Raw genomic sequence first — 12,823 nt, forward strand, 5'->3', positions numbered from 1 at the left:
TAATTTTCTTGATGATTGTTTGATTAGTTTAGTTAATGTGCTTGACAGCTGCAGAGTGACAAGAAAACAGCCAGGGTATGGTTGTGATTGTGTTGGTTCTGACACAGCATTAAATGACTTGAAAGAGGGAAAGGGGTGAAAGGAGAAGGGAATAATGCTGGCCCTGGAGAAAAAGAGAAGCTTGCTTCTTTTTGTTTGGGCTATGTTTGGCTCCTCAAGATCTCAAAGTTGTAAAGCTGCCCGAAGAAATTTGAGCAAGTATTGCCCCTTGGTTTCTGAAAGCTGCCAGAGCCTTGGAGGTATGGAGTTTATTTGGAAGCAGTCCTGTATTCTGGACCTTCTACCAGTATTTCAGAAAAGTAATCTATTTTATTTTTTTCTCTTTTCAATTTCTCCCCAATTTTACTAATTTGCTCTTCATAAAATCTGATTTCCACAGGGAATGTAGCTTTCAAAATGACATGAAATTGTAAAACTGAATCAGAGTACTTCTCTGATTTCATTTGTACTGCATTGCTTAAGGAGAACTTAATTTGATTTTCTGTGATTCTCACAACTGACACTAGAAGATGGACAAATACTTGATATTTTCATTATTTTCTAATACTTTTCCATTCTGTATCTCCAAGCAATTTGAGCATGATGATTGAAGATGATCTAAAACTGAGATCTCTGATGATGACAATAGACACCGTTAGATTTTCCATGCATCAACTTTTTTCTTCCTGTAATCCAAAGCAGGCATGTGTTCCCAGATCTCTTTGGAATGTTCCATCTATTATATTTCATGAAATGTTTTTCCACAAGCATCAATAGATATAGATTGCATGTTCTGAGGCAGAGCACTCTGCCCTTCTGTGCTGTGTGATCATCAGTCGGCTCTCAGGCTATAAATTACATCAGAGCTGCAGCTTCCTGCCCTTTTCATCAGGCTCTGGAGCACACAGCTAACAAGCTCTATATTTTTTCAGCAGCAAAATTTACATCTGAAGTTCTTACAAATTTGATATTCATCACTGGAAAAATGTGCTCTTGGGAAAGCAGAGGGCAAACATGAGTTTGCAGGGTCCAGTTCTGAGCATGTGTAGGGGATGTGTTGGCTGAAACAGGGACATACATTTTCCATTTGTTACCAGCTCTGTAGCCTTTGTATCTTGGTTGGAATTTTTCAGTTGCTTAGGAGAACTGTTAGGAGCAAAGCAAATGTGTCCATATCCCATGAGAAGAGTTATGTTCCACTCACATTCCTGTCCTGATGGATGCTTTGGTGCTAAGTGTTAAAAATCATAGCTACTCAGGCAAGTAAGAATTTTACCAGCAACTTCAATGAAATCATATTTATTAATGTACAGAATGAGAATGGATTTTGGGGCAGGGTGCAGTTAATCCTCTGACACATTTTACTTATGTTGGATGACTTTTCTTTCTTCCCCAACTGAATTAAGAAATCCCATCCTATATTAAGGACAGAAATCTGTTTTAATTAGTCTGAAATATGTAGAATGCAATGGTGGGTTCTTCCCTGCATCTGGTGGATATTCTTCTGTATTTCTCACACCCTAAAGTCTTCTGCATTTTGCAAATGCAAATTTTGCCATTGCAGCATTTATACTGAAGATATAGAAATCCTTATGATACCAAATCATTATGCTCATATAATCCCTTTTATAGGAGTTGTTAACACAAGGGTGTGGATAATGATAAATTTGTTGGCAGGAATTGCGTTCTCTGCAATATGGGAAAAACCTTCAAAAGTATAACTGAATACTTACTCTCAGAGACAAAAATGCTGATGATTCCTGAAATAAGAGAGGTAATTCCCAGTGCTTGTGCAGAATAGAACCAACTCAGCATGAGGTTCATTAGTCATAATTAACAGCTGGTAAGTGGGGATGAAATTCCATGAACAGGAGTCATTCCAGGACTGGTATTCTCTGCTCCAAAAGCTCCTCCAGAGTGCAATAGCCCTGGTGTTGTCTATCTGTAATAATGTGAGATAGTTGCTAAATTGCAGCCTGTAGAGAACATGTTGCATTTTTCTTACTTAAGGCTAAATTGTCAAAATCCTGGGTTTTTTCAGAAAAGAAAAAGCATTAAAAATTCTGTGACCAAAGGGAAGTGGTTCAAAGTCTTGTTCCCCAGAGCATGTAGAGTGAGCTGAAACGCTGGGAGGGGATAAGGTGATGGTGGAATGTCCATCCTCATCTGGAAGCATTCCTTGAATGGAGTGTTCCAGAAAAGTGTTGCAATTCATTTAAATCTTCAAAGGCTTTTAAACCTTTGTCTAATGGAAGGCTGTGTACTAAGTACAGCCCGTTTTCAGCTGACTAGAGCAATGCACACAAGTCAGGCCTCCTAAAGGCCATGGCAGTAAGTTTGCTTAACCCAAAGCCAGGAGTCCTAGGATTACAATCTATTTTGCCACGAGGTGGGAGGCACAGGGCTGTGAATGTGTTTTTCCAGGCTTTTCCAGAGCAAAAGCTGATCAGGGTGGAGGTGCCAGAAGGGAAAAGCCCCTCTTTGGGGGGCTGAGGACATTTCCACAATCCTTGTCTTCTAGATCTTGAGAAATGCTTTCATAAAACCTTGTTGAGTTTGAAGAATGGACTAATCATGTTAAGAATTACTCTCAGCCTCCTCCACACATAGTTTCTTTGAGGCTGCTTGACTGTGGAAAATCTTTGACTGATCTTTTAATTAAAAGCTCTTCTTTTTTTTTAACCAATGAGTTGAAGCTCTTCCTGCTTTGAAGTGGGCAGTGTTTTATAGATAAGCATCTCATTATGTTATGAGCTTTCTCCTCTCCCCTTCTGTCTCATTTTTCCTGATGTGTCTCATCCTGTGTTAATAGTTCTGATGATTTCAGCCCAGTTCCCAGTATTTGCTGTTCCAGCTCCCTTAGCTCTGAGCTGGGCTGAGCTGAAGCTCTGGATGAGCTGTGGGGACTAAATCGGAGTCCCTTCCCCACCCCCTCACAGAAGCAGGCTGGAAATGACAATAAAACTGGGTTTATTATGTGGCCATCACATTTCAGCAAACAAAAGGCAGTTGTAACACCAGTGCAATGCAAACTGCATTGCATTTAATGCAATTAAGCATTAAGCAAACAACTAAAAAAAAGCTTATAGCTTTTAAATGCTGCCATTTTAGGGAAGGAAGAGGAATCTTCTTTCATGTTTCCATTTTTGATTCCTTTCCTCCTGTCTTTCTGGATTAGCAGGGTTTGAGAATATATGAGGAAAGAAGTTCTTTTGGCTTGGTTAGTGTTGATCTTTCAGCCGAGTGTGGGGCAGCATTCCTGAACTGGAGGGTTGGGATCATGGATTCCTGACACAAAGCACTCCACAGCACTGCTTGGAGAGGCATTTTTGGCTTCTTTTCCTCTGTGCTGGCTCTGCTCCCTCAGTGGGAAGGACAAGGAATTAGAGCAGGATCCACCTTTGCAAAGAAAGCAGAAGGGTGATAAATCCCCTTGTAGGTATCTCTATCAGTTCCACGATTCAATCCATTGCATGGCCTCCTGAACAGTTAAACAGGCTGATTTAATTACCCTGCTAATTGTGAAAATGAATATTAAGCATTTCCCCTCTTTTAATCTGTTTAGTTATCCTTTGTGCTTGTGGAGAGATGTCAGGTAGATTTTGATGGTTAGAGGAGCGATCCACTTGTCTGGAAGGAGCAGAGTTCTCACTCTTCCTTCCAACTGGATTCTTGGACCAGGAGGTTTTAGGAAACTCCTTCATTAAGTTGAGCCACAGATCACATCAGTTGTGACAACCACTGTGCATGGAGGAGCACATCTACTGTCAGCCACTGTTAAGTGAGTTGGTATGGTTAGATTTAGGGTTGATTAGTTTTGTTTGCTTTTTAATTTCCTGTACTTCTCAGAACACTCAACACTGGTATTTCATCCATTATAATTGTATTTTCCAGAAATGGAAGTACAGCTGTTTTATCACCACTGTTAACCCAGCAATGACTGAGTGAAGGACTGCTGGGCTAGATGGGAAGCTGCTTTCTGATCTGAGGAGAATTATCTCCTTGTCTGCAGGCTAGAATCAAGGAAAACCCTGGGATTCTTAGTGTAGCTAGTGGCCATTTATCTCAGGAATATTCCTAGTGCAGCCATAGGAGTTGACAGATTATTTCTCTGCTTTATCTTCCAGCAAATCCCTGCTTTTTCTGAACAGCACGTTCTGGGGGATGTATTCTTAACTCCAAGGATGTTCCCTACAGCAGTTGCTAAAAACCTTCTGGAAAGCAGAAGCCTCAGATCTAATAGATAGGAAAACAAAGGAAACTCCAAACTTACCAACCAGATCAAGCAAAAAAAATCCCTTTTTTAGTGAAACAGCGGTGGTTTTGTCATTCTTCACAGAAAAATTCATATTTATGTTTTTTTTTTTTAACAGTTGTTGTCTAAAAAGCCACCAGAATAGAGTTTGGCTTAAAATTGATTTACTTGTATGGATGAGATGATTGTACCTGATCCTATCTTGTTTTCACAGGTGCATAGGCAGGAATTGTTCCAGAAAAAACAAAAATCAGGAAGTCTCATAGAAGTACATAGAAATCCCAATAATTTTGCTATGCTAATGTCACAAGTATATAGTCAAACCCCCCTTAAGGAATATAAAAATTATGTATTTTTTTGATAATGGTCTGTGATGATTGTGGAAATGATAAATTTGCCTTAAAACCAGCAAGTAGGGGTACTTCATTTTAAAATAAGGGAGAATTCTCTATTTCTGTAACTTTCACCAGATTAATTTTGAGATAATGCTTACACACTGAAAATTTTAGTCATTCTTTTGTGGGGGGTAGACAAGGGGTATAACTTGGAGGTGACTAAAGTTTTTGGCAGGCCCAGTGGTATTAACAGTTCCAAAAAAAGTAGTGTTGAGTTTACTGTAGGGATATTCAAGCAAGTGTAGGATATAGAGTTTCCCTGAACATTTGCTTTGGATGGCTCAGGGTTTGTTATGCCAGGTTGCTGGGTACTCCAGAAATCCAAAGCAGCTCAGGGGTAGATTCCACCCCACTTGTGACCTGCACCAGTGTTGCTAATTCTTTGGGGTTTGTGTCCCTCATTTTGGGGGTGAACACAGCAGCACCTTGCAGTGGAGCACCCAAGGGTGCTCCTTGACTCGTGAGCAGATTGGAAAGGGAGGTTTGTATTTGTGGGAGCAAAGACTGGGCATGCACAGAGCACTTCTTGTCTCAGCTCAGCCAATTCACTTTCCTGATCTTTGGTCCTGAGATTTGGGAGCAAAAGTTGCCCCTTACAGTAGAGTCTGCGCTGCTTTTGTACTTCTGGGTTTAAAATTTTACTCAAAACAGGGATATCCAGGCTTGACTTCATTTTCAGCTTAAAAACTTCCAGGAAACTCAAGTAAACAGCATCAGAAATGTTCAGAAGGACTCTCTTGTGTGCACACTGGGCAAGTCTCTCAGGGTAAAGGGATTTTAACTACTCTGGCTGTTATTCAGAGAGGAATTGTCTGTGAACAGGCCCATAAAGAGCAGAGAAAGTCAGCTGAAATTCACAATGAGACTTTGTGAACAGGGTTTTGATCAGATCTTGTCTCATTTACCTTTTGAATGCAACCTTGTTTCCACTGTAGTAGAATTAAAGTGGACTTGAAATTCAGTTCTTCTGGCTGAGCTGAGTTTGGAACCACTGAGTAGAATTGATCTTTTTGTGTTTTCATTTTAGCACTTTTCTGGAAGAGTTAAATGTGACTTTCTGTGCAAGGACAACAGAAGTCTTGATCAGGTGTATCCAACAAGCTGAAAATAAAATGTGTGTGATCATTCCTTAACTGTGCAGCAGACATTTTTCTCTTCTAAAACCACTATGAAGCTTACTGGGGTCTTCTGTGGATTCTGAGTACTTGTTTAGATGCTGAAATTTGAACTAAATGGTGATGCTTCAACTATAAGGTTATCTCTATTATTGGGTTACATTCCTGCCATGGGAGAGTCTCTTCTGGTGGCCACCCTTGAAAAGAATGTCCTACCAATAGTTTATCTGCAGATTTAAACCATTGATGAGTAGTTTTGTCATGACTTAGTCTTTAAGTTACCAAAATTGCCTTTTCTTGGGTGCTTTTTGCACTCCAGATCTCTAGACTCATATTTCTAACTAAAAAAATCAGCCAACCTTTACCAAGTGTTCAGCTCAAATATCAGGTGTCTCTGTAATTGTAAATTAGGAATTAGTCAGATCAAGATGCTTATTGCTGCTTTTTCTTTTTCTTTGCTAGTGTAGCTTTTCCAGTACAGTCATCTGCTGTTCCCTAATACTTTGTAATATAATTTTTAGTTCTCTTTGGTCTCTTACTCTTATTCTCCATCTCAAATATCAGTACCTGATTCACTTTCCTACATTCTCCAAATGATTACATAGATCAAAATCTTTGCATTAAGCCTTTTAGCTCTTTCCTCCTGTTCCATTTTGTGTCTGTTCCACAGACAGAGCAATCAGGGAGGCCAGACAGTCCAACAGGCCATTAAAATGATTCAGAAGAAAAAGTTAATGTTTTAATTACTCTTAGTCTCTATTTCCTAAGTGAGTAAAAGGCCCTACTGGAGCAGAAGCTTCTATATATAATTAGTGCTGGATTATCAAAACCACATTTGTTGTTCTGGAGCCATCTCCTTGCCTTTTTTTAAAGCTAGGTGGAGTACAAGTGAACCTTCCCAAGGAGTTGCTGACCTGTGAAGGTGTTGGCTCTATGACTAACACTCTGCAAACAGACTGATTAATTCGAAGAACCACGACTGGCCAAGCCTTGCTTTGCTTTGTTTGCTCCTGCATAAAAACCAAGTAGCAGGGAGCATTGTCTTTCTGTAGGACAGCCCTGAAAGAGATGGAGAATGGTGTGCTCCTGTCAGTTTTTGAGGATTATTCAAAGGAGTATCCAGTGCTGTTGTCATGGAAGAATGCTGACAGAGAACCCGTTCAGCTCATTCCCTTTGTGTACCAAGCAGATCGAGCCATGATACTTTGCCACAGTACAATAGTGTCATTCTTTATTCTGACTTTTGCCTAAGCTGATGGTGAAGCAGAAGTTTCAGGCATTTCACTCTCAAATATGAAGTTCTAAACAGCTCAAGCAGTTTTGAAAATATCCATAGGTGCTGGGTGGTGTCTCTTGCCACCTGCATCTCTGAAAATCCAGCCTTTTGCACCCAGTCCCACTCACATTTTAGCTCCCCAGAAGCTCTCAGGACTGATTCAAATCTTCCTCATGGCTTGATTTAGTTGTGTGCATCCCTTCAGTATTTGTTACCAAGCTGTCCCACCATTCCTAGAGGTTTAAGAATGGGGCATCAAGCAGTGTGGCAAAATGTGCAGGGATTTTGTCTCTGTAGGTTTTGTATGAAGTAGCCCAGCAGTGCTGGTAAGGGCTGCTGTTATATCTGCCCTACTTCTCAATGTTTGCTTTTCCTCATGCCACCATGAAATGTGTCACTGTGTTTCCTGTTCATTAGGATATCAGCAGATCTCTGATCAACAGGGAAGTTGTTTTTTAACTGTTTCATTTGCTTTAAACAAAGGAACAAAAAAAGGCAGGGGAAAATAGGGCATTTCAATAAAACAGATGTGTGCTGAAACCTTCTAATGAAGAAATACTTTAAATGAGTCAAGTGTACATCAATCCTTCCTCTGTGCTGTACAGACACCATTTCCCAAAGGACGTCCCTTGCTGACTCTTAATCAGTCTCAGTATCAATCTGAGGATCAATGCTGGAACAGGGTGAAAGAGATCTGCCAAGTCCCCTGGGCCTTCAGTTAAGCTTTGAAATCTTAGTGGCTTATCTGCTTTTGAAAAATGGATTTGAAACACCAAGTTAATTAGGTTCTTGAAAACTTTACTCTGAGTTGACAAAAGAAGTCAGAAGACACATGCAGGCTCCCTGTAACATGTGGTGCTTTATCACAGTGAGTCAACAGAGAGTGTGGTGACTCCAAGCTAATGCCACTTTTGTGACTTGGCTGTGACTAAATTCACATTGATGATGTCATGAATCCCATATTAATCCATTGTGTTAAATTGTTCATTGTGGAGCTGGAAATCAGCTAAAGGGTACTTGGGTACTGGAGGAATTCTGAATATAGCACAAAAAACCTGCTGTTATATGTAGTTTGTAAATCTGCTGTGAAGGTCTGGCTGTTCAGTTCAATGTCTGGTGGCACTTAAGGTGTCTTCAGCCATCCCAGTTGCTCTGTCTGCCTCTGGAGCAAGGGACAAGTCTCTCTCAGGTGCTGCCAAATCTTTGAGTGAAGTGAAGGTATTTTAAATACACCTAAAGGTCATCTGAAATGGCACTAGACAGCTGTATTTTGGTGTCATAAACCAGGTGAGATTAAGATACTCCTGTGACCCAGGTTTGTTTTACTGAGAAATTAGAAGTAGTGCCAGGAGCTTTTCCAGGCAAGACTGAGCACAGGGTACCTGCCTGCCTTGCCTGGCTGTCACTGTGTGTTCCTGGTGCTGCTCCAGATCCTCAGCACATCCTGGCAAAGCCTGAGGAAGTGCTCTCAAGTCCAGGATCTGCTCAAGTCACAGCCAGAGGATGAGCTGAAAGCCAGAATTGATAAAAAGGACATAATTCAGCTAAACCACCAGTGCTAGAGCTCAGTAAAATGAGCTCTATTGAACTCTATGAACTCTAAATCAGTGGGGTGGTTTAATAATTCTTTTTATTTGCTGTACAAGCATGGGCTGTTAATATTCCCTTTACTTAGCCATGGTGCTAAATGCTTCCAGCCCACTTGATTTATACTGACCTTTCCCTCAAGGAACCACTTCTTTATCTGAGACTCAGGAGTTCTGTTTAGATGGGAAATTTTATTAAAATATCCTGGCACATGAGAACAGAATTCCAGAATGACAGAACCACCTCAGTCTTCTGTTGCCAGGGAAGCTTTGAGTTAATCCTTAATTTCTTGTTGCAATCTTTTGTTTTGCTGTCCTTTCTGAGGTGGATTTAGGGATGACAGCCACGGGACAGTGAAATTGTTGATTTGTTGCAAGAGCAGGAGCTTGACTGAGAGCTGCAACATCCCTCGTGAGAGGACAAACTTGTCTGCAGGCAACAGTTTGCCTTTCTGAAATGTATGACTCGAACATTACAGAGTGCTATGAATAGCTTTCTTTTATTTCCCCTTAGTTATCCCATCCTTGTAATTCAAATAAGGTATCCATTGTTGAAAACATCACACCAAAGCTGCATCTGTCTCTGTGTTCTAGTCTTACATGACTGAAATGCTTTGTGAGATGATTCGGTGATCAGTGCTTAAATCACATCGCAGGAGGCTTAGTGCCTACTGAAACTATGGAACAGTGAATTACTGACATGGAATTTTGAATATGTTGAAGGAGAAACTGTATTTTTATTGTTGTTTGCTTAACAGATGACAGGATTAAAATTGAGGAATAAGGTACTAAATGGAACATTCCCTGTTAACTCCACTGTGGAACAGCAGAAAGCCATGGCATTAACCTTTGGGTTATTAATATGTTGATGGAGGCAAGGATTAAGAAAAGGGCAGGTTGTGGGACACAAATGGGACAAAGGCCAAAGGCAAATAATTTTGTATTGACTCCAGTACTAAAAAATAGATTCAAGGCAGAAATTAGAACATTTTTAAAGGTGTTTATGCAGTCAAATGTTGTCACTTCCCAAGTGGGATTATTTCTCTGCTCTGGGACTGGTGAAGCAGGTGTTTGAATTATTAGTATAATTAAGGGTCTAGTAAAATAAATGTAAATTCAAAGCTGGGGCTTTACTACAGTGATATGTGCTATCTCAGAGCACATGGAATGTGGAGGCAGATAAATATATTGAATCTTCTTTCCATAATCTCACACGTGTCCCCCATGACTAGTAAAATGTTTGCTTCCTACTTCCCCTTACCCTGATACCACTGTAATTGCATTGGCTGTGCTGCCTGGATGTTACTTCTGAACAACAATCCTGTGTGTTTCACCTTGGAGGACTCAGAAATGTTTTCCTCCATTCTATAGTCCATTTTCTCCTGGTTATGGATGTCCCTGTGGCAGGTGCTGAGAGGTCAGATCAGAAATAGATTCTAATGTGGAAAAACTGAGGAGTAATCCTGATGCTTCTGCAAGAAACTTTGTAGTTGTGTTGAGAATGGGATTAAAATGTCAAAAGATCATTTGGGCCAACTTTTATCTCATTAAAGTGATACTTTGGCTTTTGACACCAGTGGGAAGTCAGGTGGTGCTCCCTGGCTGTGGAAAGCTGCACAGCAGGGTACAAACCCTGGTCCTAATCCTGATTTAATGTGACCTTGGGTGAGGTGTTCCATTTCTCTTTGCTTCCCTGTCCTGTAACTTAATTATGTGTTGCAGAGAATTTGAGTTAAATAGTTGTTAATGTTAAAGCACTTAGAGAGTTATAAGTTCTATCTGTTGTTGTGGTTTAATGCCTCACACCTGAAAAGTACAGCTGAAAATGGAGAAGTTTTTACTGCGCACCCAGGTGAGGAACACAGTGATGAGGTGACCTCCACTGAGATTCAGGGCTGGTTGTTTTTCTCTCCCCTGCTCCAAACCAGCAGCACATGCCAAGCAATGAAGTTCTGTGTGATTCCAACCACTGAAAGCAGCAGCTTAAATCAGTATTATCAGTATATCCATGTATTGGATGCAGCAGCCTGGGAGGCACTTGTCTGTCTGGAGTCTCCCACAGCCCATCACCACACTGGGGCCACTTAATCGGGTCACCAGGGGGACTTGCACAGCCCTCAATGCAGTTCCTGCCTATGGAGCCTCGGGCTGTGGCATTGGCAGTCACTGGCAGCCACTGCACTGCTCAATTCCAAGGTCATTGGGAGGTGTTTGCCCATAAAATAGATTTTAAAGTAGTGTTTATACTTGGTTTGGTGTTTTGTGATTAACACATGTGCTTAGAACTTTTTCTTTTTTGGGGGTTCCTTGTGACTTTTTAGTGTTGTGTGGTGCTTGTGGAGAGTGGAGTGGAAAAAATATGTGTGTTTCTACATTGTGAAAAAACCAGGTTGGTTAATGGTTATTGATGGCTAGCAAATGCTTTGTGATTTATGACAGAGCAAGTCAGCAGAGCATGGAGTCTTGCAAAACACGTGAAGCACATTGAGTAAGCTCAAGGCTTGCCCTGGTTGGCAAACTGGTGGAGTACAGATAATCCCAGTTAAATATCATTAATTGTTATCCTTATGCATATGTCTTCCATTGTTCAGGATCAGGTTGTGGTTGTCATCTGATGGTGATCAGAAACATGCTGGCATCCCTACAAGTGCAGAGTATCTCCTAGGAAAAGGTGGTTTCCTTAGTGCCAAGCAATTTGTACTAATGTGTAATTGCCTCATTATTTCTTGTAATGTACAGAATATCACCCACTATTTATAGAATGCTGCTTAGTCATGTGCTGACCAGTTGACAGTCTGTTATTGAGCTGGTTTGGGCATGAAAAATGTTTTTCAGAGCACTTGCTTTTGTCATAAAATTTTGTGTGAAAGGTAGAAAACCCTTTCAGCCACCCCTTAGGCTCCATTCAAGAATATCTCTGATCATTTGTAATGTAGATTTTATGTCTTAGAACTGTAATATTGTTACAGCTTGTGTGAAAACTGCTTCTGTGTGCTGGACACTCGTCCTATTCCATGGTCTGGATGTGTTTAAGTGCTTTCCCACCAGGGGTTCACCTGTGCCTCTCTCTGAGCAGGGAGGGGCTGTCCTGGGTTGGGATTTCTCTGCTGGAAGTCATATCACATCATGGACCTTTCATGTTTTCCTCCTGTCCTTCATCTCCCAGTGTTGGCTGCATGGGACACCATGAGCTTTGCTCCTGTGCTGAGCTCACTCTGGGTACATTTTATGGGTGTCAGATGCTGGCAGTTGGGTTGGGAATGGGGATGATCCATGAGCCTTTGGCTCTGACAAGGAGAATTCCCATCTCTGCTTTTGTGATGCTTTCCAGCGGAGATCCCGGAGCTGTGCTGTCCCCTCCAGCTGTAGGTGTCTGAATGAAGCTGTGTGGGCCTGGCTGTCCCTGGATCTCTTCCCAAAAACACTGGAGCCTTTGTGTTCGGCCTCACCGTGCCCCTGCCATGACAGAGGCTCTCTGTGCTCTCCTGCCAGCACTGGCCGGGTTCAGGGGGCTTTTCTTCAGCTGCTCTTTGTCTCGGGGTGCAGAGTGTGTGTGTGTTTGGGGGGGAGGAGGAGGAGGGGCTCCTGTTTGTGTGGGCTTTATAAACCCAGTGCATTCTTCAAAAGAGATGCTGAGCAAATGGGGTGGTGTTAATGTTAACCCTTCCTGCCCCGCACCACTGCAGCCAGGAGAAGGCTGTGGGAGGGTGATGAGGTTGCTGTGTAAGGCAGGGAGTCTGCTCCCCTTTGCTCTTAATGCTCTGATTTTCTGTGAATGCTGCACATGTGTGTCGGCAGAGAGCCTCCAAAATGCGGGGAGATTGAATTTGTTCTAGGATTTCATCCCCCAGAGTCCTTCTGGAAGTTGTTTTTGTTGCAAACACTGGCTCACTAGCCCTTTCTGTTTGCATAACTCACTCTTGCATCCTGTTTATGTGGCTATGTTGGACAACATCTCCTCATTGTGCTCTATCCCCACACTTTATGGTCCTGTAATTTATGGCTTTTCCTTTTGAATAAGGTCCTGAATTTTCAGGAGGATTTTCTTAAATTCATGGTGTTGTCATTTGTAGTGGCATGTCATACCTTCCCTTTGAACCAGCTTTTCTTTAACCAGCTTGTTACAACTTCCATGCTTCAGATGTCTCTTATTTAAG

At 41.5% G+C, this 12,823-nt stretch overlaps 1 protein-coding gene across 16 annotated transcripts in view; it reads left to right on the top strand.

The window, feature by feature from the left end:
- The window catches only part of SPECC1 (sperm antigen with calponin homology and coiled-coil domains 1), an 87,502-nt gene that overhangs the window by 37,286 nt on the left and 37,393 nt on the right, over window positions 1-12,823 (top strand). The window lies entirely within an intron of this gene.

The sequence above is a fragment of the Cyanistes caeruleus genome, chromosome 21 (assembly GCF_971803275.1).
Source record: "Cyanistes caeruleus chromosome 21, bCyaCae1.hap1.1, whole genome shotgun sequence".
NCBI classification, from domain to species: domain Eukaryota; kingdom Metazoa; phylum Chordata; class Aves; order Passeriformes; family Paridae; genus Cyanistes; species Cyanistes caeruleus.